We start from the raw sequence: 26221 nt of genomic DNA, 5'->3' as shown, positions 1-26221 counted from the left end.
TTGTCCATGCTTCTACTTTTCAAGAATCAATAGGGTTGGAAGCTGGAGACACTGGAGGTATGTGACAGAGGAGAAAGGCGAAGATGCTCGTAGATCCATCTGGCAGTGCATGCATGGAGGATGGAGGGAGGCCTAGAAGAGGTAGCAGGAAAGGCATGGGGCTCTGTACAGGGCAGAGAGAACGGACAAAGCCAGAGCTAGGACCAGCCCGTGGTGCCAGGGTTGGCTGGCTGGGCTGTGGGTGTCTTGGGGACATGGAAACAATGCCTGGGATAAAAAGCTCCACGCCCACCACCCATGACCATGTGGCAGGTCTTCCTGAAAGTAGTCCTGAATTTAAATGGAAAGAGTCTAGAAGGGCTATATTTTCGATTTTTTAAGGATAATAAAAGCATTAATGGATGAAATTCTGCATTTTTGACTAAGTATCTATAATTTTGTTAATTTCTCCCAGTGGTGATGAAATAATAGTGGATGAAGTAAAATCAATGTAGCCTCTGCAAATACCTGTGGGGAGAGGGTGATAGACAGGAAGGGGGAGGATTCTACAGCACAGATGGAGTATAGTTTATAGTTCCAGCTTCTGACATGATGAGGAAGAAGGAGAAGATGCGGGGCTTAACTCTAAGTTAACTTCAGAAAAAAAAGTGATGAATTTCTTACTTCTCACAGATGTAGCAATGAAAATTCATTCTTCATTCAACAAAACTTGATCTTCAGACAAGTCTCGAATGATTTACTACAACCTCATAAAAAGTGTCAAAGAGATCTGTAAAATAAGACCAACCTGCTCACAGTTTTTAAAAAGTAACTACAGAAAAGTCTGAATAATTGTGTGGTGCCATTCAAACATATTTGATAAGCCTTCTACAATCATTACTATGTACTTGAACTTTTCTTGTTTTATGTATTTTCTTGTATTTAGATTTTCAACTACATGATCAAACTCTTTTAGTGTCATGAAAACTCATTTTAAAATCGAATAACTGTATTTTTCTTTAGTCTAACTACTATAACTCAGAAAAGATTCTAATGTCTGATTTTTCCTGTATTTGGGAATTCTTCTTGAAGTCTGATGTGGTCATTAAAAAAGATTGCAAAGAAAAGTAACTATAATCATAACCCTCTTGTAATCTAAAAACAACTGATGTCAGGAAGTAGCTGTGCGGCTGAAATGTTTAGTCAACACCTCCTTGATCAGGTCTAACCAGAACCTGAATAAAACTTACTAAGAGGGCTTCCCTGGTGGCGCAGTGGTTGAGAGTCTGCCTGCCGATGCAGGGGACACGGGTTCGTGCCCTGGCCCGGGAAGATCCCACATGCCGCAGAGTGGCTGGGCCCGTGAGCCACGGCCACTGAGCCTGCGCGTCCAGAGCCTGTGCTCCACAACGGGAGAGGCCACAACAGTGAGAGGCCTGCGTACCGCAAAAAAAAAAAAAAAAAACTTACTAAGAACACCAGTGTCATGAGCTTTTCATTTATTTTGCTCTGATTTCAAATATCCATTGAGAGATTTTTGCCCTCCCACCCACCCAAAGACAGAGAGCTGGTGGCAAATTGGAGCAAATGCTGACATAGATTTGCATTTTCCAGGGTTCTTTAAAGCACAAGTAAGAGCGCCACAGCCTCCCACTGAGTAGCAAAAAATAGCCAATTTTCCATGGTCCACTGGAAAATTGGCATTTATCAGTGAGGGAAGCTTATTCATTATGTAAGAGTACATTCTGTAGATAGTTTTTCAACTATCCACATAAAATCCAGCCCCAGTGCCAAGGTCCCAGATCTCATCTTGCCCTGGTATCTGGAGCAATGATGACCAGGCTGTGTTTTGAGCCTGCTTGAGGATGGCTGATTCATTGTAGCATTTGCTCTGTGTATTTTAAGACAGGAAGCCAGTACAGTTCAATAACTCTTCCAGTTCCTGGCTTTGGAAGTAAGCAGACAGCAAATTTCATTTTGCACGTTAGTTCAAACCTGTCATGTTCAAACAACTTCAGCAACCCTCTAGAGAGCAGTGCTGCCCAGAAGAACTTTCTGTGATGATGAAGGTGTTCATCTAAGTGTGATTTTAAAAGTTCAGGTGTGCTCCCCTCCCCCTCCCCACTCGCTTCATCTCCCAGAGCAGAAGTCTCCACTACCACTTCCAGGAATCATCTTTATCAGTCACCCTTCAGTGAGGGCTGAAAAACTAAAATAGCAATCAGACAGGGAAAGAATGAAGATGAAACAGATTTCTAGCAACAAGCGTTCTAGAGTTGTTCTGTCTAATATGGTATCCACTAGACACAGGTGGCTATTATAATTTTTACTAATTAAAGTGAACAATTCAGCTCCTCACTGGACACATTAAAAGGGCTCAATAGCCACATGAGCTAGTGGCTGCTGCTTTGGACAGTACAGCATTTGGCCATCCAGTAGGATATAGGAGAAAAATATCTTTATATTTTACATGTAAAGCCCCATTAATGGATTAATAAGACACAGAGATAGTTTTATATAAAGAAGAGAAATTTTTAAAAATTAACTTGTTTAGAAAAATTTCAAATAAACATGCTCTTGACAAAATTTAACTAGTATATAAAGAGTAGGGTGTAAAACGTAAAAGTCTTTTCTCACCTCCAGCTACTACAAATCCTTCCCACTGTGGCACTGAATATAATCATGATTTAGTGTGTGAGTGCGTGTGTGTGTGTGTATTTCTCAAAAATGCCTATGTAAATAAACACAGGTAAAGGTTTTCAATATCAGCCATTAAGAAAATGTAAACTAAAACTACAATGAAACACTTCTCATTTAAAGGGCTAAAATAATAAAAATAAAAAACTTACAATACCAAGTCCCCACAAGGAGGTGGAGCAACTAGAACTCCCATATATTGGTCATGGGAAAGCAAAATGGCACAGGCATTTAGAAAGAAACGTGACTTCTTATACAGTTAAACATATACTTACAATATGACCCATCATTCCTACTCCTAGAGATTCACCCAAGTGAAACAAAAACTTAAGTTTACACAAACACCTATGTATGAATGTTTATATTGGCTTTATTCATTAACTGCCAAAATGTGGAAATAACCCAAATGTTCCTCAACTGCAGAATGGATAAACAAACTGTGGTCTATCTATGTAATGAAATACTACTGAGCAATAAAAGGAAAAAACGACTGATACACCTAACAAGAGGGATACATCTAAACATGCTATGCTTGCTTAAAGAAGTCCGGTTCAAGAGACTGTATACTATATAATTCCGTTTATATGACATTCTGGTAAAGGGAAAACTATATGGGACAAAAACCACATCAATAGAAGCCAGGGATTGAGGGTGAGGGCTGGGGTGGGACTTACAAAGTGGCACAGGGGAGTTTTGGAGTGACAGAAACTGTTCTATATCTTGATTGTCAGGTGACTACACAATTGTATGCATTTGTCAAAATACTCAGTACTATACACTAAGAAGGGTGAATTTTGCTGTATGTAAATTATACTTTAATTTTTTAAATGGAGAAAAATAAGTTACAAAAAGTGCTTATGCATATACAAGTATGGGTGTGTGTATGTGCATCCTTTTATTGTTTTACAAAATGTAATAACAGTATAAATTTAATCTTGCTTTTTCATGTATGAGAATAGATACCTTATCATATTGGTACATATAATACCAGTCATCAAGTGGTAGACATTTAGTTTGTTTTCAAATTTTCCTATTTCAACAATGTTGAAATAAGCATACCTGTATGTGTCTTTTCCCAGTTGTTCAAGTAAATCCGTATAATGAATTCTTTTAAATATAATTCTTGAGTCCAAGAATATGCACACCAAAAATTTTAATAGCTACCAACAATCATCCACCAAAAATGTGAACAAGGAGAGAAACTTTGAAAGAAAAATCAATAAATGACTAAAATGACTATGTGTAGAGGGCAAGTGGCCAGAGAAATTAAAAAACACTTAATTTTTTTCCAGTTCTGAAATCTGAAGAATTGGGAAAATTGTGACACCATTTACAGAAACAGAAAAGTTAAAGGGGAACTCTTTGGGGTGAGGTGGGATTAGTGGAGGAGAGGTTAAGGTGATGAGCTGACTTTCAGACCTGTTGAATTTGTGGTGAGTGAAGCATAGCCAAGGTCTAATAGGCAGTTTGTGTGTATCTGAGCTCAGGAGAGGGTTCTGGAACAGAAATAGAGGTCCCTTAGCTATTGCTGAAGAAATGATAATTAACATAACACTATTTAAGATCTCTGAAGTCTGGGTTTCCAGGATCAATGATCTCTTCAAGCATAAAGGGAGGAAAGGTAAATAACTGAGGACTGAACCTTGGGGAAGCTTGGAAGGTCAAGTTTGGAAGATCAAAGAGGAAAAGGAAACACGAAGTTAAACAAAAAAGAACCAGGAAAGAGCAGCATTATAGGAACCAAAGAAAGAATTTCAAGGGATAAAGAAGTGGTCCACAGTATGTTAGAGCAACTCTCAAAATGAGAAAATTACACAAGCATTCCTACAACTGAACCAACCCAATAAAGGATAAAAGAGCACACTGCTTCACAAGAGAATATTTCAGAAGGATGAGGGCTGAGTGAAAAAAAGTCCTGTGATCTGTTAATAGATCACTTTTAATTATGCACTGTCAAAGGTAAGATGAACAGAAGGCAGAATTCAACCTATAGAAAGTCATGGAAAGTGAATTGTCAGAAAATGGTGACAGTCGGTAAAAAGAACTCAGAAAAGAGAAAAATAGAATGGTAAATTGAGAGGCTAAACATGGCAATATCTTAGCTCAGAATCAGAACTCCTTTCCAGAACAGCTATGCCTTTCCCACTGTGAGTAATTTCAGAGATTGGGCTCATACGTGTCTTATTCAGGGAGAAGACTTTGCAGCAATGGAAGCCACAGAGATGAAGGCTAAAACTCAGACTGCTGAGGTCAACAGAAAGATAGGTAGGTATCTATGTCAAGTGAATGGATGCTGTCACTCAGGAATATTTAAATTTTAATGTCCATCTGAGCTTTATCTTACTGTCAATAAACATGGATTGGATCACTGATTGGTGACCCTAAATTGATAATCAGATTGTTAAATTCAGCTCCAATGTGAAGTTCTATTTTTCTTAAAAAAATAAAAGCAATATAACTAGGATGCAGTGAAATGACTATCACATAAGTGGTGATGATGTTAATATCATCTCATATATTATAGTGTTTTATAGTTTTAAAAGTTTTTTAAAATTTGCTTTCAAATGAAAAGTAACACCTTTAGCAAAGAGTCATCACACTTTAAGGTTCAAGAAATTTAATCTAGAAAGAAATTTCCATTTGAGAAAACCTCCATGTCTAGGGAATGTACATTTGTCATCTTAGTACTGAGGAGGTTTGGATGATATTTTAGGAACTTGAGGAGTAAATCTAGAACTAAATATGTGAAATGTGGGTTTCTAATTGAAACACTTGACATTGGTTAACTGATTCTGTAGCATAATAAAAAATGAAATGAATGCCAGTGGCAATGGCAGAGTAGGACCTTCAAAAATCCTTTCCTGGGCTTCCCTGGTGGCTCAGTGGTTGAGAGTCCGCCTGACGATGCAGGGGACGTGGGTCCGGGCCCCGGTCCGGGAAGATCCCACATGCCATGGAGCGGCTGGGCCCGTGAACCATGGCCGCTGAGCCTGCGCGTCCGGAGCCTGTGCTCCAAAACGGGAGAGGCCACAACAGTGAGAGGTCCGCATACTGCAAAAAAAAAAAAAAAAAAAAAAAAAATCCTTTCCTCCATAAAAGCAATGTGAACACTTGAAAATTTTTCAGAATAAAATATTTCAGAACTCTGAAAATTAAGTTTAATTTCTGGTCGTTTCAATGATTAATTTTATCAAATAGTTTAAATACAGATCAATACAAATACAAATAACACAAATTCTTCACAAACTCTTTTAGAAAATAGGGTGGGGAGAGAATATTTCTCAGCTCATTCTATGAAGTCAGTATTAACCTGATACCAACAGCAGACAAAGAAAGCCCCCAAACAAGAAATCTACAGACCAATATCCCTTGTGAATATAGATTAAAAAATCCCCAACAACAACAAAAAAATAGTAAATTGTATCTAACAGCATACATAACCTTGGATGATTTATCCCAGGAATGCAAGCTTGGTTCAACATAAGAAAATCAATGTAATACACCATATAAATAGAACAAAGGACAAAAAGCACATGATCCTTTCCATAGATGCCGGAAAAGCATTAGACTAAATCCAACTCCCCTTATAATAAAAACATACAACAAACTAGGAATAGAAGGGAACTTCCTCAACTTGATAAAGGGCATCTACAAGAAACCACAGCTCATGTTATACTTAATGGGGAAAGACTGAAAGCTTTCTCTCTAAGATCAGAAAGAGACAAAGATGTCTGTTCTGACTATTTCTGTTCAACATTATTATAATGAAGGTTATAATCAGAGCAATAATGCAATTTTAAAAACCTAGATTGAAAAGGAAGTAGTAAAACTATCTCCATTTGAAGATGACATGATTATGTATATAAAACATCCTAAGAAATACACACACATAAATGATTAGAGCTAATAAACGAGTTCAACAAGGTTGAAGGATACAGTATTAATATACAAAAATATCTATTTTATTTCTAGCAATGGAAAATCTGGAAATGAAATTAAGGAAACAATTCTATTTATAATAGTATCAAAAACAATAAAATGTTTAGAAGTAAATTTAGCAAAAGAAGTATAAGATTTGTATACTGAAAACTATAAAACATTATTGAAAGAAATTACAGAGTAAGTAAATGAAAAGATATTCCATATTCATGGATTAAAAAAATATTGTTAAGATGGCAATTTCCCCAATTAAATCTATGGATTCAACATAATCCCTATCAGAATCCCAACTGTCTAGTTTTTAGAGATTGAAAAGCTGATACTAAAATTCTTTACGGAATTGCAACTCATAATACCTAAAACAATCTTACAAACCACAGAGTTGGAGTTTGCACACTTCTTGATTTCAATACTTACTAAAAAGTGGCAGAAATAAAGATAATATGGTACTGGCATAAGGCTAGATATATAGACCAATGATAGAATGGAAAGTCCACAAAAATTTTACATTTACGATTCATTGATTTGTGACAAGAGTGACAGCACAATTCAACAGACAAAGAATGGTCTTTTCAACCAACTTGAAACTGGATACTACTAGGAAACTGGATAAACATATGCAAAAGAATGAATTTAGACCTCCACTTCACACAATATATAAGAATCAACTCAAAATAGATCAAAAACCTAAATATAAGATATAAAGCTATAAAACTATTAGAATAAATCATAAGCATAAATCTTTAAGACTTCAGATTAGGCAATGTTTTCTTAGGTATGACATCAAAAGCACAAGCAACCAAAAAAACAAAAAATTAAACTTCATCAAAATCCAAATGTTTTGTGCTTCAAAGAATGCTACTGAGAAATGAAAAGACAACTCAGAGAATAGAATATATTTGCAACTCATATATCTGATAAAGGTCTAGCATCTACATATATAAAGACGTCTGAAGTCTACAAATAACAAATGCTGGAGAGGGTGCGGAGAAACAGGAGCCCACCTACACTGTTGGTGGGAATGTAAATTAGTGTAGCCACCATAGAAAACAGTATGGAGTTTCCTCAAAAACCTAAAAATAGAGTTGCCATATGATCCAGCAATCCCACTCCTGGGCATATATTCAGACAAAACTCTAGTTCAAAAAGATACATGCACCCCTATGTTCATAGCAGCACTATTCATAATAGCCAAGACATGGAAACAATCTAAATGTCCAATGACAGATGAATGGTTAAAGAAGATGTGGTACATATATACAATGGAATACTACGCAGCCATAAAAAAGAGTGAAATAATGCCATTTGCAGCAACATGGATGGGCCTAGAAATTATCATACTAAGTGAAGTCACAAAGAGAAAGACAAATACCATATGATATCACTTACATATGGAATCTAAAATATGCCACAAATGAACCTGACTACAAAACAGAAACAGACTCACAAACATAGAGAATAGACATGTGGTTGCAGAGGGGGAGGGGGATGGGGGAGGGAGGGATTGGGAGTTAGCAGATGCTAACTGGTATATATAGAATGGATAAACAACAAGTCCTACTGTATAGCACAGGGAACTATATTCAATATCCTGTAATAAACCATAACGGAATAGAATATTTAAAAGAATGTATATATATGTATAAATGAATCACTTTGCCGTGCAGCAGAAATTAACACAACATTGTAAATCAACTATACTTCGATAAAAAAAATAAGTCTGACAACTCAACAATAAAAAGACACATAACCCAAATCAAAATAAAAATAACCAAATTGAGTAGGTATTTCTCTAAATAAGATATACAAATGGCCAATAAGTATATGAAAAGATGTTCAGTGACACTACTGTATAGGGAAATGCAAATTAAATCACAAAAAATTACCACTTCACACTCACAAGGATGGCTAAAATAAAAAAGACAGACACACTCCACTCCTAGAGAAATGAAAACATATAGTTTCATAAAAACTTGTTTGCTAATTTTCTTGGCAACATTATTCATAATATCCAGAAGGTGGAAACAGCCTAAATATCTACCAAAGGATGAATGGATAAACAAAATGTGGTATATCCATACAACATAATATTACTCAGAGATGAAGTCCTGACACAAAATACAGTGTGGATGAACCTTGAAAATATTATGCTAAGTGAAAGAAGCCAGACACAAAAGCCCAGATATTGTATAATTTCACTTATATGAAATGTCCAGAATAGGAATCCACAGAGGCAGAAAGTTGATTGGTGGTTGCCAGGGGGAGAGCAAAATGGGGAATGATTGTTAATGGGTATGGGGTTTCTTTGGGGGGTTGATGAAAATATTCTAGAATTAGCAAGCTTTGGGTTAATCTTTGTATATGGAGTAATGCAAAAGTTTAACAGCATTTTTTTTTCATGTGGCTATCCAGTTTCCCAGCACCATTTTTGAAAAACACTGTCCTTTCCCCATTGAATGGTCTTGGTACTCTTGTTGAAAATCATTTGACCATATGTGTGAGGGTTTATTTCTGGGCTCTCAGCTCTATTCTACTAGTATCTATGCCTGTCTTTATGCCAGTACCACACAGTTTTAATTATTGTATCTTTGCTGTAGTAAGTTTTGAAATCAGGAAGTGTGAAACTTCCAACGTTGTGTTTCTCAAGATTTTTTTTTTTTAACTGTTCTAGGTCTCTTGAGATTCCAGATGAAGTTTAGGATGAATTTTTCTATTCCTGGAAAAAGAAATCATTGGGAATTTGATAGGGATTACATTGAATCTGTAGATTGATTCAGGTAGTATTGACATCTCAATTTTTCCAATTCATGAACATGGGATGTCTTACTATTTATTGGTGTCATCTCTAATTTCTTTCAGCAATATTTTGTAGTTTTCAGTGTACAAGTCTTTCACCTCCTTGCTTAAGTTTATAACTGAGTATTTTATTATTATCGATGCTATAGCAAATGAAATTATTTTCTTAATTATCTTTCTAGATTGTTCATTGTTGGTGTATAGAAATGCAACTGATTTCTGAGTGTTGATTTTGTATCCTACAACTTTGCTGAATTTACTAATTCTAACAGTTGTGTGCGTGTGTGTGTGTGATCTTTAGGGTTTTCTACATATGAGGTCATGTCATCTATGAACAGAGATCATTTTACTTCTTCCTTTTCAATTTGGATGTCTTTTATTTCTTTTTCTTACCTAATTGCTCTGTCTAGAACTTCCAGTACTTTGTTGAAACGAAGTGGCAAAAGTGGGTATCCTTGCTTGTCCTGAGCTTAGAGGAAACACTTTGTCTTTTATCCTTGACTATGATGTTGGCTGTTAGTTTTCATATATGGTCTTTATGTTGCTGAGGTAGTTTCCTTCTATTCCTAGTTTGTTGAGTGTTTTCATCATGAAAGTGTGAATTTTTTCAAATGCTTTTTCTGCATCAATTGAGATGATCATATAATTCTTCTTTCATTCAGTTAATGTGCTGTATTACACCAATTGATTTTCACATGTTGAACCATCCCACATAAGTTTTGATCTGTAGACTGGCTGATACTGAAGGATGAGCCAGTACAATATTTACCTTAATAAATAATTTTGACTATTGAAGAACTCTGAGTGATTTCTTCTGTATGTGTCTTTTTCTTGCTTATAGCTTTTTCCTTATAACATTATTTTTAAAGATTATGGAAGTCCATCATTCTCATTTTATGGAAATTAAGATATTTTAGAGAGGCATAAAGTGAACTGGTAATTTAAAAAACTAGAATGAACTATTTGGAGAAACTACTTATTACTTTAAAGAAAATTCTTGAGATGATTTCAATCTTGTGAAACAATGTGATTATATAACACTTCAATGGATCTATTCAATTGTAATGATAGATATGTCATTTTCTCATTCTGGGAGTTTTTTAGCTCTTGATATTTTGAAATTTAACTTTCTCTTTTAAAGTGATAAAACTGGCATAGGTATGCCAAGTTATATCCTCAGCAGTCCTACAAACTGGAGGAGCAAGGAAAGTGTGCTTTTAGAGCAGCACTATCCAATAGAAATTTAAGTTGAAACACATATGTAATTTTAATTTTTCTAGTAGTCACATTTTAAATGATAGAAAAGGCGAAACTGGTTTTAATATAATTTATTTAATCCAATATATTCTAAGTATGATTTCAACATATATTCAAATTAATTTTTTATTAAAAAGTTGAGATTATTTGTACTAAATCTTTGAAATACTGTATGTATTTTATACCTATAGCATACCTCAATTTGTAGTTGCCACATTTCAAGTGCCCAATCGACATACGTGGCTTGGGCTATAGCGAACCTTAGAGTTCTACACTTCCTGAATTTATAATAGCATGCTTTTGCACACATGAAATCACATTATGCAATACCTAGCTACATCTCAGCAAAATATTTGTCGAGGCCCTCGAAGAGGGGAGAGACTGAGGGTTGATGAGAAATGGTTATCTCACTACTTGCTCAGTGTTTGGGGCTTATTGCCAGCCCTCAGAGTTCTTGGATAGACTGTTATATTCATAATCATTGTCAGCTCCTGATGTTTTTCCTTTTTTATCAGAAAGTTAGGCTTCTGGCAGTATTCAGTGCTCAATGTCATTGCCATTCATTTTTAATTTATAACATTTGCCCTCAATTAAAACGTTTTAATTTTTAATAGGTATATAAATGTCCAAATAATAAAAAAGGCAAACAGTGGAAATATTCTCTCTTATACCTGCACCCCATTTGTCTCAGTTCCCAAATCTCCAGTGCCTAATAACTATTATTTTTTCTCATTTATCCTTCTATCTAATGAAGCTTAAGCTTCACAGCACTCTATTTGCCTAGGTCCCTTCCAAAGCCCTGGGTGGGGTCCCAGCAATGTGTTCACAAAGAAATCTATTTCTGTAAATAAAAATTTATTTTTATTTACAAATTTATTGTTGTAAATGTTGCAAAAATAAGATATTTTCAACTGCAGTAAGTTAAGACCATTGTCTCTTTCCACTCAACTTTCCCTCCATTATATCTTCCCTCATTTGAGTGGTGACAGAATTGACTGCATCCAATTTTGGAATCTAGCCAAAGAGAAGGTGAGTTAAAGCTACATTTAATTTAGGCTTAGAAGGGCATATTTATGTGGTTTATAGTCACTTTCATGTATAGTCAATTTATTGGTAACTGTTCTGATATAAGAAGAGATTCTAGGAATATCCCTACTCTCCACTGTGCTGAATCTCCCCACCTCATGATACATAGGTGCAGGACCAGAGATTGTATCACTACATGGACATGAATTAGTTCATACAACACTGGAAGAACATGTATGGTGGAAGAGAAACAAAATTTGAAATGTAGAGAGTTGAAAATAGCCTGTGGAAAATTCTTCCAAACATCAAACATGTAAAATTATAAATGGAAGATGTGATTCTCATTGACATCTGACCCAAACTAATGTTCTCTCCTGTCATGAATATACTCAATAACACAGTGTATATAATTATAAATGTACCATGCATGTTTTTCTGATGAGAATGGTGTAAAATAACATTTATCGAAAATGTACTCACTTAGAGAACACAAACCTACCCCTGTCTATGTCAGATGTCAAATTTTATGTATTCCAATATATTGAATTGCTTTAGTATATCTCACATAGTTTACCCTGACAAAGTCTGGTGCTTTCTGAGGAAAAAGCACCCCAAATTGTTACTAATTCAGCAAATGATCAACATGTTAGAGGAATGACTAAATAATATATCTATTGCCTCCATATAAAATAGTAATGTGACTTGTTATTATGCAAAGAGGCAATAAAAGAGTAAGCAGCCCCAAAAGTTTGGGGAAAAAAGCACTATGGCGATGTGTCACAAATTAATAAAAGTAGTATGCTTTTTTTCTGGATTTTGTGATGTTTGGTATATTTTCTCATATATGACAATGACCTAGTGAAATTCTCCATCTTTTCACCTTTTAAAAAAAAAAAAAATTCTTGCCTGAATAAAATTCCTGCCTGGTAACTCCAGTATCTGGAACACATCCAGTTTTGTTATTACCATCTGCGTTTTTTCCTAGTTTTGAGTTGTTTATGTCTATTGCTTGGAATGGCTAGTAATTTTTTTTTGAATGCCAGATATTATGTATGAAAAATTCTAGAGGCTCTGGGGATGTTATCTTCTTCCAAAGAGGGTAAATCTTTAATTTGCTAGGCAGATATCAGATGTTAATTTGCTGGGTTTGGAAAACTTTTTGTAAGGAACCAAATAGTATTGCAGTCTAAGAGACAAAATCAAAGATATTGTGTACATATGTATATAACAAGAAAAAAATTCAAACATTTTTTGATGAAATTCAACATATAATTACAATAATTGAGAACTCTTTTGTAATACGGTCTACCAATAAGAATGTGGGGATTTTCTTTTGGGGGGATGTCATTTTGTTTGAGGTTTAAATTTAGTGTTTCCTATCATAACAGTCAATTGCAAATATTTATCTGTTAATACTGACCTGTAATGAGATTTTCTGTATTTCATCTTTGAAAATGTCCTTTTAAACAGATAGGTACTACCAAATATTGATATCAGACTATAATCATATGACTTTAATAGAATATATTCATCCCTTAGAAGGCATTTATAGAATTCTATTAGATTCTTCTCTTATAGTTTAAGATCAGAAAATATATCCACTGAAAACTGGCTTGTGGGATCCTCCTTCTTGTTTTAACTTTTGCCAGAAGGAGGTCAACAAAAATTTTGACGTTACTTGTAATTTAAACAACATTAGTTGTTATCAAACAACTTCACTGCAGTATAAGTTTTGCATGTAAGTGATGCTTGGTCTGGTAATTTTAAATTGAATTCATTAAAAAACACCATCAAATCTACAGCAGTGTTAATTTCAGAAAAGAAGAAATTTCTCAAATCTATAACCTAAACTTCCAATGCAAGAAACTACAAAAAGAAAACTAAACCTACAGCAAGCAAAAGGAAGGGAATAATAAAGATTAGAATGAAAATCACAGAAATAGAAAAAAAAAACCCCAAAAATAAAGAAAATAGATTAAACCAAAAGTTCAATAAAACTAACAAACAAATAGACTTACCAAGAAAATAAGAGAGAAGACACAAATTACCAAAATCAGGAACATAAGAGGGGATATCACTACTGACCCTATCAAAGTTTAAAGGATTATAAGGACTATTATAAACAATATTAGATCTACAAATGAGACAACCTGGATGAAATGGAAAAATATCATAGAGAGATACAAATTATGAAAACAGACTCAGGAAGAAATAGAAAATTTGAATATACCTATAACAAGAAGAGAAACTGAATTGGTAATTAGAAATATCTTACAAAGGAAAGCTCAGGTCTAGTTGGTTTCATTGATGAAGTATTTAAAAATAATACCAGTTTTTCACCAACCTTTAGAAAAGAGAGGAGGAGGAAACACCTCTCAACTCATTCTATGAGACAGTATTACCCTGATAACAAAACAGACAGAAACCTCACAAGAAAAGAAAACTAGCCAATATCATAAACATACATGCAAAAAGCATTAATAAAATATTAGAAAAATTAACTCAGGAATGTATAAAAATTTATATACCACCTCCTAGTGTGGTGTGTTCCAGGAATGCAATGTTGGTTTGACAACTGAAGATCAATTAATATAGACTACCGTATTAGTAGAATAGTAAGGAGCCAAAATCACATGATTATCTCAATTGTTTCAGAAAAAGCATATGAAAAAATTCAACATCCATTTATGATTTTAAAAACTTAAACTAGGAATAGAAGGGAATTTCCACAACCTGATGAAGGATATCTATGAAAAACCTATAACTACTTAATGGTGAAAGACTGAAAGCTTTCCCCCAAATATCAGGGAAAAAAGCCACAATGTCCACACTCAACATGCTTATTCAACATCAGATTGAAGGTTCTAGTCAGTGTAACAAGTTTTTAAAAAAAATAAAAGCATCCAGTCCAGGTTTGGAAGAAGGAAATAAAATTGTTTATTTGCATATATCATGAGTCTGTATGTAGAAAATCCTTAAAAAATCCATAAAACATATGAGAAGCAATAAACTATTTTAGCTAGTTCACAGAATACAAAATCAATATGCAAAAATCAATTGTATACCTATACAATTGTAACAATAGGCACAATTTAAAAATCTGAAAATGAAATTAAGTTTTATTTATAATAGCATCACAAATAATAAAATACTTAGAAATACATTTAACAAAAAGAAATCAAACACTTGTACACTGAAAAGTAAAAAGCACTGTTGAGAAAAATTAAAGATCTAATGAATGGAAAGATGTCATCTTCATGGATTGTAAGACTTAATACTGTCAAGATGGTTGTTCTCCCCAGATTGATCTATAGATTCAACACAACGCTTATCAAAATCTTGCATGCTACTTTTCAGAAACTGATGAGCTGATCCTAAAATTTATATGGAAATGCAAAGTGCCTAGTATAGGCAATACAATTTTGATTAAGAAGAACAAAGTTGGAAGACTCACACTACCTGATTTCAAGACTTATTATAAAGCTACAGTGATCAAGAATATCATACTGACAGAGGGATAAACATAAAGATCAGGAGTTAGCAAATAATCTTTATAAAGTGCCATATAGTAAATATTTGAGACGTTTTGGTTTCTGTTGCAAATGACGGCACTCTGCCATCATAGTAAAAAAGTAGCTCAAACAAGATGTAAACACGTGGGAATGGCTGTGTTCAATAAAACTTATTAACAACAGAAAAAAGGTAGTGAGCTGGATTTGGCCCACAGACCATATTTTGCCACCCCTGTTACAGATCACTGGTATAGAATTGAGAGTCCAGACATAAATCCTTACATTTGTAGCAAACTGACTTTCAACAAGCATGCCAAGACAATTAAATAGAGAAAGGATTGTCTTTCCAACAAATAGTGATGAGGCCATTGGATATCCAGATGCAAAAAAGAAATATATGGAGTAAATAAGTGATTTAACCAACACAGAATCTTACCTCACACTATACTCAAAAATTAGCTCCAAAGGAACCTGAGTCCTAAAAGAACTGAGGTTAAACTTTTAAAAACTTAAACTAGGAATTATAGAGGCTAAACCTCTATAAAAGCAGCTAAGAGTAAATCTTCATGCCCCTGGGTTAGCAAAGAATTCAGGGCTTCCCTAATAGCGCAGTGGTTAAGAATCCACCTGCCAATGCAGGGGACATGGGTTCAAGCCCTGGTCCGGGAAGATCCCACATGCTGCGGAGCAACTAAGCCCGTGCGCCACAACTACTGGGCATGTGCTCTGGAGCCCGCAAGCCACAACTACTGAGCCCGTGTGCCACAACTACTGAAACTCATGCACCTAGAGCCCATGCTCGGCAACAAGAGAAGCTACCGCAATGAGAAGCCCGCACACCGCAACGAAGAGTGGCCCCCACTCGCTGCAACTAGAGAAAGCCCACGTGCAGCAACGAAGACCCAACGCAACCAATAAAAAAATAAATAATAATTTAAAACAAAATAAGTCAGACATGACACTAAGAGCACAAACTATAAAAGAAAAAATTGATAAATTGGACTTCATTAAAATTAAAAACTTGTTCTTCAAAAGACAAGATTAAGAAAGTGAGAAGATAAGCCACAGACTCAGAGAAATATCTGTAAATCGTATATCTGGTAAAGGACATGTACCTAGAATCTGCAAAGAGATCCTACAATTGTATAATGAGAAGACAAACAACCCAATTAAAAATGGGCAAAAGACCTGAATAGACATTTTACCAAAGAAGACATATGAATGGCTAATAAGCACATGAGAAAGTGCTCAACATCATTAGTCATTCGAGGAATGAAAATTAAAGCCACAATAAGATACCACCTTATATACTTACTAAGAATGTTTATCAAAAAGACAGTATCAAGTACTGGCAAGGATAGAGAGAGCCTGGAACGCTCAAATACTGGCAGTGGGAATGTAAAATGGCACAGCCACTTTGGAAAACAATTAGGCAATTTCTTTAAAAGTTAGTCATAAACAAACTTGCCATATGACTCCCATATTTTACTCCTAGGAATCTAGACAAGAGAAATGAAAACATAGGTCCACAAAAAGACTTATACATAAATTTTCTTACCAGCATTATTTGTAACGTGTCCAAACTCAAAACAACCCAGGTATCAATCAACAGACAGATATACAAATTGAATAGTATTTGGCATTTAAAAGGAAGAAAATACTGGCACATGCTAAAGCATCGATAAACTTCACAAACATTATCGTAAATGCAAGAAGCCAGATGCAAAAGACTACATATTGCATGATCCTATTTATATGAAATGTCTAGAAAAGGTAAGTTTATAGTCAGAGAGCTGGTCAGTGTTTGCCAAGGACCAATGGGGAATGACTGAAAGTGAGCCTGGGCGGAAAATGGATTGTTACGGTTACACAATTCCACTAATTTACTAAAACTCATTGAATTGTATACTTATGGCAGGTGAATTTTATGGTATGTACATTATGCTTCAATGAAGCTATAAAAAGATAGGGCTGTTTTCTCATATAACAAGACATCTAGAGGTATATACCCCAGGTCTAGTCAATGGTTTGACCATGTTGTGAGAATTCATCTAATCTCTTTCCGTTGCCAATCTGCCATCCTTATGATGGTAGCTTTCATCCTCATGCTAGTTGCCTCATAATATAGCCTGCCATTGAGGCATTTAATTCAAATTAAACTCAGAAAGAAGTGAGTGGGAGGCAAGAGGATGCTGAAAGTTGTATCCATGCCTTTTTTCCCATAAGCTCTAAGTAGGCTTCAAGTTACATCCTATTAGACAGACCTGTTAAACATGGAATTTGCTAGCTTAGCTACAAGGATATCTGGGTAAGAGTTCATTTAGTTTTCAGGAAGACAAGGAAAAGGGATTGGGAATGGGTATTAGGATATCCAGCCAAGAATTTCTGGCACTCCTTTTCTTTTTCAACAAAGAATATCAACCTTAATAATAGATTTCATTATACTGAATGAGATCAAACTACTTATGTATATATTTTATGGAAGAATGGGTATTCCTGGTATATGAATCACTCTAAAGATATATAATTATCTTTCTTCTTATAACCACATAATTTTAATTGTTATTAAAGTTTCTTCTTTGATATGAAAATACAGATTAAACTTCACAATGATGGGAAGGACCTCAAGATAAATATTAGAATAGCTGCAGTTCTCATTATTAAAATACTTTTTAGTAAGAAAGCAAATTTAAACAGCTGATCAAAATAGTTGGAAAAGGACAGGAAAAAGAAACAAATACGGCTTTAATGTGCCAGGCCTAAACCAACCTAAAATACCTCTGTAAAACCTTTTATGAGGAAGGAGTCAATATAGGTGTCAAATGTTATAGGCATTTTTTTTTTTTTACTCCAAATATCCAACTAAATTTTTCCCCCCACTTTCAATTTAAGAGACTTGCTTGACTCAAAGCCTATTAGCCCATTTCTTCCCAACCCCAAGTTCAGTGAGATCTATTTTGGTAGACTGAAATCAACCATGAAGGGAGTATTTACACCATAGAAATTGGCAAATGCTATATATAAATCAGTGTTTTTTTTGTCTTCATGGAGAGCAGTTAATCAACTATGAGCATACTTCTGCCCACTTGCATCAATTTTTAGAATGACATTACACACAGAGAAACAAATTCCTCTTCTCTCATATACAACATGAGTCCCCAAAATGGGTCGATTTGGTTTTTCCTTTGAAGGTTTATTTTCTTCCCTAACTTGACATCAGCATGCCCACTGATGCCAACACAAACACCAAGGCAGCCAATAGCAATTTTATGGCCAACAAAAATAAAGCCATGAAAATACTGAGGTAATTTAATTTTTGGTTGGGGGGGATGGTTAAAAAATAAATTCATGGCACAGGAGTTTTGTGTAAGGGAAACATGGAAGTCTTCTGGCCAGAAAGCTCACATTATTGCCTAGGAGTGAGGACTTTTATTTCCTAAATATCACCAAAACCTACTGTCAGAGTGTATAAATATGGTAGGGTAATTGCTGCACCACTACTACCAGTATCTGAAATGGTAAGCAGCCATCCTTGACACGAGGTGCCCTTGCATGATTGTAGCCAAGAGAGAGGGTGAAGGAATGCAAAGGAGCTCTACTCACCCTCACCCTCACTGGGGTGAGACTGAATTTGAGCACAAAGGATTCTATATGCTTCAGGCACACAATTCTATTTCATCTTCAATGAGATTGTTCTAGACTAGATGTTCATCATCTCTTTCAGGTTGAGAATTTAAGGAGGTACCCTTAGTAAAGAATTGTGCACCATATTCAGTGAGACAGAAAACCCTTGGAACACCAATTATACTTACTATGCCTATCATAAGACTATCATTTTTGATAGAATTGATCAAATAAATATATTTAAGATATGATATCACATCTTGTTTTTAAACATTAAAAATCAAAAGTCGATTGTTAATTCATGTCATAAAATTATACATTTTTAGAATTCTATAATCGGTCTTAAAGGTTGTCTATCTGATGATTTTCTACTTCATCTAGAGCAAGAGGTAGCTTGGTCTCTGCCGGAACATCTCCAAGGATGGAGAATACAAGTCTCACAAAACAATCCATTTTACTGTTAGACAGGCTAAAGATTTTCCTTATATTGACCTGAGATTTATCTTGTTGAAAGTTCCCCTTTGGTTCTAATTTGGATCTTGAGGAACCTTCTTGCAACTATGTAATCAAATGTCTGTGGCAGACAAATTATATTCTTAGATCAGTTGGAGGGTCAATCAGCCAAAATTCCTGTCTTCTTAAATGAGATTTTATTAAACCATGTTTCCTCCATTTTTAACTTGTGTTGTTGGATTTTTAAATTTAAGGGTAGGACATTATGTTTATCCCAAATCAATTTCATTTTCTTAGATTTGATCATTTCCAGATAGTCGAGTTATTTTTGAATTCCTGGTTTTATCACCAAAAGAATTAGCTATTTTTCTAGCCTCACATCATTTGAAAAATTGATAAAGTGCTTTTTCCTTTTCCTATGACGGTCATAGGTACATATACTTTTTAAGATTTTTTTTTTTGATGTGGACCGTTTTTTTTTAAGTCTTTATTGAATTTGTTACAATATTGCTTCTGTTTTGTGTTTTCGTATTTTGGCTGCGAGCCATGTGGGATCTTATCTCCCCGACCAGAGATCGAACCCCCTGCACTGGAAGGTGAAGTCTTAACCACTGGACCACCAGGGAAGTCCCTACGTATATTTTTAAAATAGGACCCGACAGAGAGTTCTAGAACACACCACAAGAGACCTCTCTCGATGGTGACTGGGATCTGGATTTGGTTGTTTCTAACAATTACAAATCTACTTTGTAGTCCTTGGATCCAATTCATTGATGAGGACACTAACAATTACAAATCTACTTCGTAGTCCTTGGATCCAATTCATTGATGAGGACATTGTGATGTAATAAAAAAGATATATTTGGTCTTTGTCCCCAGTTCTTGGCACAGAGCTCCTAAAACTCTTGTATTGATAACTTCCTAAGTAACAGAGCAGTAGGAGTATCTTTTGTTATAATATTTGGGGTTTGTCTCTAGTTCCTGAAATCAGCTCCAAAGCAATAAAGGGAAGTGTCTCTTATTATTCATAACAAGCCCCGAGCAAGCCTGTGAGGATGGGGCCTGGTTGCAGGGGAACCAACCAGGTGACTAGACTGGCAATTTCTGACCTCCAGGGAGGGGAGAGGGGCTAGAGTTGATCGTTAATGGCCAATGATTTAATCAATTATTCCTACGTAATAAAGCCTCCATAAAAGATCTTAACTGAAGGGGTTCAGAGAGTTTCTGGGTTGGTGAATTCATCAAGGTGCTGGGAGGGTGGTGCACCCAGGGTGATCATGGAATCTCTGCACCCCTTCCCCATATCTCGCGCTATGCATCTTTGCATCTGCCTGTTCCTGAGTTGTATCCTTTGTAATAAACCAGTAACAGTAAGTATACTGCTTTCCTTAGTTCTATGAGCTGTTCTAGCAAATTACCAAACCTGAGGAGAGGGTCTTGGGCCCCTTGAGTTAAAATCAGAAGTACTGGAGGCCTGGACTTGCAATTGGCATCTGAAGTAGGGGAAAGTGTCTTGCTGAGCCTGTAACCCGTGGGGTCTGTGCTAACTCTAGGCAGTTAATGCCTGACTTTCTTGGTGTGGAAAACCCACACATCTGACGTAAGAGGCGGGAGTAGGAGCAGTGGAGGAAAACAGAAGCTTTCTTTCAAGACAACATTCATGAACATATTCCCGATGAACCTGTGGCAACTTCCACGGGCCACCTCTTGCTTTTCTGTTAAAAACAGTCACAGGTTGTAAATGATTCTCTTTATTAAAGTGTATAAAATATAGAAGGAAAAAGACTGAAAACTGAAAGTTTCCTTTGCACTCCCCTATTCTAGTACCATGCCTTTACTCAGAGGAAACCACTATGAAATTGATCCTTTCAGATACTTTGTTATATATTTTCATGTATATGTACTGATATACATATTTCTTTCTTAAAAATATATATAGGATTGTGCTCTATGTTATCTCATTTAATAAACTGAGGATCTTCCATGACAGTACACATTCTCTTTAATGGCTTCAAAACAGTCCTCAATTTACCACAACTTACTCTACTACTCTCCTTTTGTTGGACCTTTAGGTTGTTGCCAAATTTTTGCTTTTATACACAACGCTGCTATGAACATCCTTTTATCTTCAAACAAATGAGAAAGAATTCATTAGTACAGAGTCCCAGAAATGGAATTGCTGTATTAAAAGGCATGCACATTTTTTTAACATCTTTATTGGAGTATACTCCAATACAATGTTGTGTTAGTTTCTGCTGTATAACAAAGTGAATCAGCTATATGTACACATATATCCCCATACCCTTCCCTCTTGCATCTCCCTTCCACCCTCCCTACTGCACCCCTCTAGGTGGTCACAAAGCACCAAGCAGATCTCCCTGTGCTATGCAGCTGCTTCCCACTAGCTATCTATTTTACATTTGGTAGTGTATATAAGTCCATGCCACTATCTCACTTCATCCCAGCTTACCCTTCCCCCTCCCCATGTCCTCAAGTCCATTCTCTACGTCTGCGTCTTTATTTAAAAATCCTAATGAATACTACAAACATTTTTTTCCAATTTATATTTCTTTCAGGAGTATGTGATAGTACTCCACAGCCTAGCTATGCCAAGCGTGGTCCTATGACAAGTAGAAATGGCATCTTCTGGGAGCCTGCTAAAAATGTAGACTCTTGGGACTTCCCTGGTGACGCAGTGGTTAAGAATCTGCCTGCCAATGTAGGGGACACGGGTTCAAGCCCTGGTCCAGGAAGATCCCACATGCCGCAGAGCAACTAAGCCCGGGCACCACAACTACTGAGCCTTCACTCTAGAGCCTGCGTGCCACAACTACTGAAGCCCGCGCGCCTAGAGCCTGTGCTCCGCAACAAGAGAAGCCACTGCAATGAGAAGCCTGCACACAGCAACAAAGAGTAGCTCCCGCTTGCCACAACTAGAGAAACTGCCCACCCAGCAGCAAAGACCCAATGCAGCCAAAAATAAATTAATTAACTAATTTTTTGAAAATGTAGACTCTCAGGCCCAATTACAACCACTCAATCAGAATTTGCCAGCAAGATTCCCAGGTGATTCACATGGTCATTAAAGTTTGATAAGAACTGCTCTATATCTTCTTATCCTCCCAAAAATATCATCAATCTTTAAAATGTTTGCCCCTTCTCCTTTACTCCCAAGTACTTAAAAACTATTTAATAACATTCCCTAGAATTTTTTCTGGGATCTCTACTAAAGGCATAAATTGATAATTCACAGAATCCACCCATTATAAATACAAAGATAATATATCCCCTTCTCTAATCTTTTGACATGTCTTTCATGCTCCAAGACTTTTTATGGACAACTGATAATTATTTAACAAATACATCTGCTGGTTGCCTCCATTTTCTGAGCACAATTTACCTGGGTTGAGAGACCTGAATTTATTTACAGCAGTGAGGTTCTCTCTTAAAGTCTTCTCACTTGTGTTTAAATCTAGGAGGACGTTCACAGACCACCTGGAGGATATTGAAGAGCCATCAGAGAAATATGTGAGCCACTTTGAAAACTACTGCCTCAGAGGATCCTTTAACAAGTGCTCTGGGTGCAGGGGTGGTTGCCCCCTCCGTCTTCCACCTCCCACCAAATCTCAAAGCGGAGAGCTCCTTTCTGCAGTCCTGTTAATTGGAGTGGATTGTTCCTGGATTATCGCCTTTGTCGACACCAGTTTATGAGTCAATCTTTGACCTTTATACTGCTAATGTTTATTGAGTGCCTAATGCAGCCCAGATACCATGCTTTACACACATCAATTTTCTTAATCCTTGAAGCAGCCCTCTAATACAGACACAATTATTAGTCATTTTCCAGAATAGGGACTGAAATAAATGACTAAGTAAATGGTGGGATCTGGCTTGACTCTTAAATACCACTCTATACTTCCTACAGGTGAGAAGCAGAACTATTTGGAGGATCAGAAAGGGACTCAGCAGAACTGAGGACTTTTTATGCAAAGCATCACTTTGCTGTTAAGTAAACAGTATTAGAGGCAGCGTTGTCATTTATAGCGTTAGTAAATATGAAACTAAAACAAAATTGCTTTATCTATAAACACAAGTAGCATTCTTGGGTCTATTTATTCCCATGAATCCTGTTTCCTGGGGAGCCTAAGGATCAGAGTTGACAACAGTTCCTATTTCTGGATGTTTTTGAAAGAGTAAGTTAAAGAAAAAATAAACATGATTCTCGACCCTTGCAGAAATTGCTGTGGATGCTAGGAGCACCGTGGTTCACTATTAGGGTTAACTAACCTAACCTTCCTAGTCCTCCTTGAGTCTCTCCCTTCTATGACCCTTTAGCTGTAGATTCCATAAGAACAGTTTTAAGTTGTTAATAAAATTCTATCACTACAAACTGCTCATTTGTCTGTTCCTGATACAGGAGCAGGAAAAGTTTCCACTTATTTCAAAGATATATTGATTGCAATTTTAAAGGAAGTCTCAAACTGAAATCAAGTTCAATGAAAAATATATATTTCCTTTTCAGTACTTTGGGAATAAGTGCATATGTGTGTGTGGTTATCATAATATATAAGACCTTAGTAATTATTGCTGAAAGAATTGTGATACTCATTTATTAAAAGATTTCCTGGAAGCTACAGATTTTTTCTTAAATATTCAATACTCTCAGCATTAATTTACGCACTAGGAGAATCTGAACAAATTATGCAACACCTATATAACTTAAAGACCTCCTTGGGGGCATTTCTTGAATTTGGGTCCCGTCACAAACATACTTTCTACATAAATATTAGTTAGTTGCACTCCATTGGCTCAGTCAGCTTAGACATTGTAAAATAAAGAGAAAAAGAAGGATAGCACTGGTATAAAAAGTATGTATTAAAAAGTACCAAAAACAAGAAAAGGGAAAAAGAAAAAAAAAAGGAAACCTATTCCACTAACAGAATAGCTATAATGTCTCTTCTTTGATGAGTTTTCCTATATTAAGGCCCGGAGGAAGTTGATGAATGAAATATTTATAAGGGAAACAAAAGATCTTATGAAATTATGGGAAAAAATTGACTTGTAAGATAAGGATGATAAGCAGAGCTGGGGGGAATAGCCACATTTCCATATTCTCTTCTTCGGAAATGGAACCTAGAGGTTCTCTTGCAAAATGAAGTGATGGCTTGACTAATTTTAAAAGTTAATTAAATTGGAATATATAGCAGTTTGTTAAATCGTTAAAAATATTTTCATAAAAGAGAAAATCATGACTTTTATATAGTACATCTAAAATGAATAAATACCAAAGAATTTAACTCATTAATTAATAAGGGAACCAATAAGATGTTACAGCTGGTTTCAAGGAGAATTTAAGAGGTGGAGACATAGGAAAATCATGAAATACATCTGAAAATAGAGGCAAAAATTGGCTATGTCTGCAGGGTAAGGGAGAGAAAGCAATTGTCTCTCCACCAGCCAAAATTTATTTGCAGGACTGCTGCCCCAAAATATTTGCATTGGATTCATGATCTACAAATTACAGTTGTAAAATAGCACAAAGGCAATGAAGGACATGAGCCCCATAGAACCAGATAATCCAAAAGAGTGTGCTCTAAACTGAACAGTTTTCCACTGAAAACCCCCAATAATCTTTCAGTACATTTCAAAGGCTTTCACAATTTTTCCTACATAGATGATATGAAATTAAACATAATTATTCCTATGGCTACCTAAAGTTCTTAGTATTTCTGATGTAGCTATAGCCTTCTCCGGTTTGATTTCATTCCAAATACATAGAGTAACGGTTTACATCTATTTTTTGGATGGTGAAGATTCATCTTTTACTTGCAGAATTGTCATTAGCAAAGCCCATTAACAATTCCTGGGAAATAAAAACAGAATTTGGGTAATAAATTCTAACCTTTTCTTTCCTTCTCTTTTCCTTTGTACTTAGTCGTTTCACTTACAGGGTGCTGCGCACAGAGGTCTTACACGTCACTTCACGGCAGAGTTCCTAGTGCGAAATGGCCGTATTTTCCACAGCTCAGCTGGCCGTGTGTAAACACGACGCCTTGATTCAAGATGGCAGCGGCGGGCCGTGCGCACAGACGCCGCATCCCGCCCTGCGGTCTGGAGCGTGAGCCGCGCAGCTGCGCCCATCCCCGCGAGAACTCTGCCCCTCTCCCGGCAGACGAGATCCCTATAAAGCAGCCCCGCCCACGGCCTGTGGGGAGCTCATGCACTCTAGAGCGTGAGCGCGCACGTGTGCATTTTTTGATAGAGAATAAAGCTTTCCTTTGCTTCTGAACCAAACTCGGTCTCATTCTATTGGCTCCAAGGACATGGGGCAGATGGACCCTTGTTGGGGACTGACTCAGGAGGGTCGGTAACAGAAGCAGAAGATTAAAATGGCCGTTGAGGATTCACGGTTCCCTTTTGTAAGGAGACCACGCTAGATGGGAGATACCAGATATGGGGGCACATCAGAACTGGGAGCTGGAAGTTGGGGGGACAGCAGACTTTGAATCTTCGGTGGGTCTGGCCCCTGGGGTTGTCAAAGGAAATATCAAGAAGCATTGCAAAGATTTTCAGTATTTCTGGAAATTTATTTGTTAATTCTTCTAAATCTTGGAAAATGTTATATTTTTTTCTTTTATCAGAACACCAAATTAATTCACGTCTCCCAGATGAGCCATTAATTTTCTGAATTCTTCTCTTTTGATTACCAAGAGTTGCATATACTTTGCATGAACTCCCTCTCTTCATTTATTCTCTGTAATTTTTTCATTCTGAAGTTCAAATTGCATTACAAGCACCATTAACAACAGCAAAGAAATTGTTCAGATGTAGCTCTTGTGTTCCGATCAAACCTATTTCTCTCAAGGTGATTCACATTCTCAGACTTTCAAAGATGTGCAAGCGTTTATGTCGTTACTAATATACCAGCAAAGCTTCAG

At 36.1% G+C, this 26221-nt stretch overlaps 1 pseudogene; it reads right to left on the bottom strand.

Moving 5' to 3' along the window:
- Positions 1-19: 19 nt before the first annotated feature.
- LOC111181285 (S-formylglutathione hydrolase pseudogene) lies at positions 20-25137 on the bottom strand (annotated as a pseudogene).
- Between the last annotated feature and the right edge of the window lie 1084 nt (positions 25138-26221).

This window comes from Delphinapterus leucas, chromosome 10 (genome assembly GCF_059928025.1).
Source record: "Delphinapterus leucas isolate spDelLeu-1000000601 "Yukka" chromosome 10, BTC_Dleu_Yukka2, whole genome shotgun sequence".
Classification (NCBI taxonomy): Eukaryota; Metazoa; Chordata; class Mammalia; order Artiodactyla; family Monodontidae; genus Delphinapterus; species Delphinapterus leucas.
Note: the sequence above shows the minus strand (reverse complement) of the source record. Positions and strands in the feature narration are given on the sequence as shown.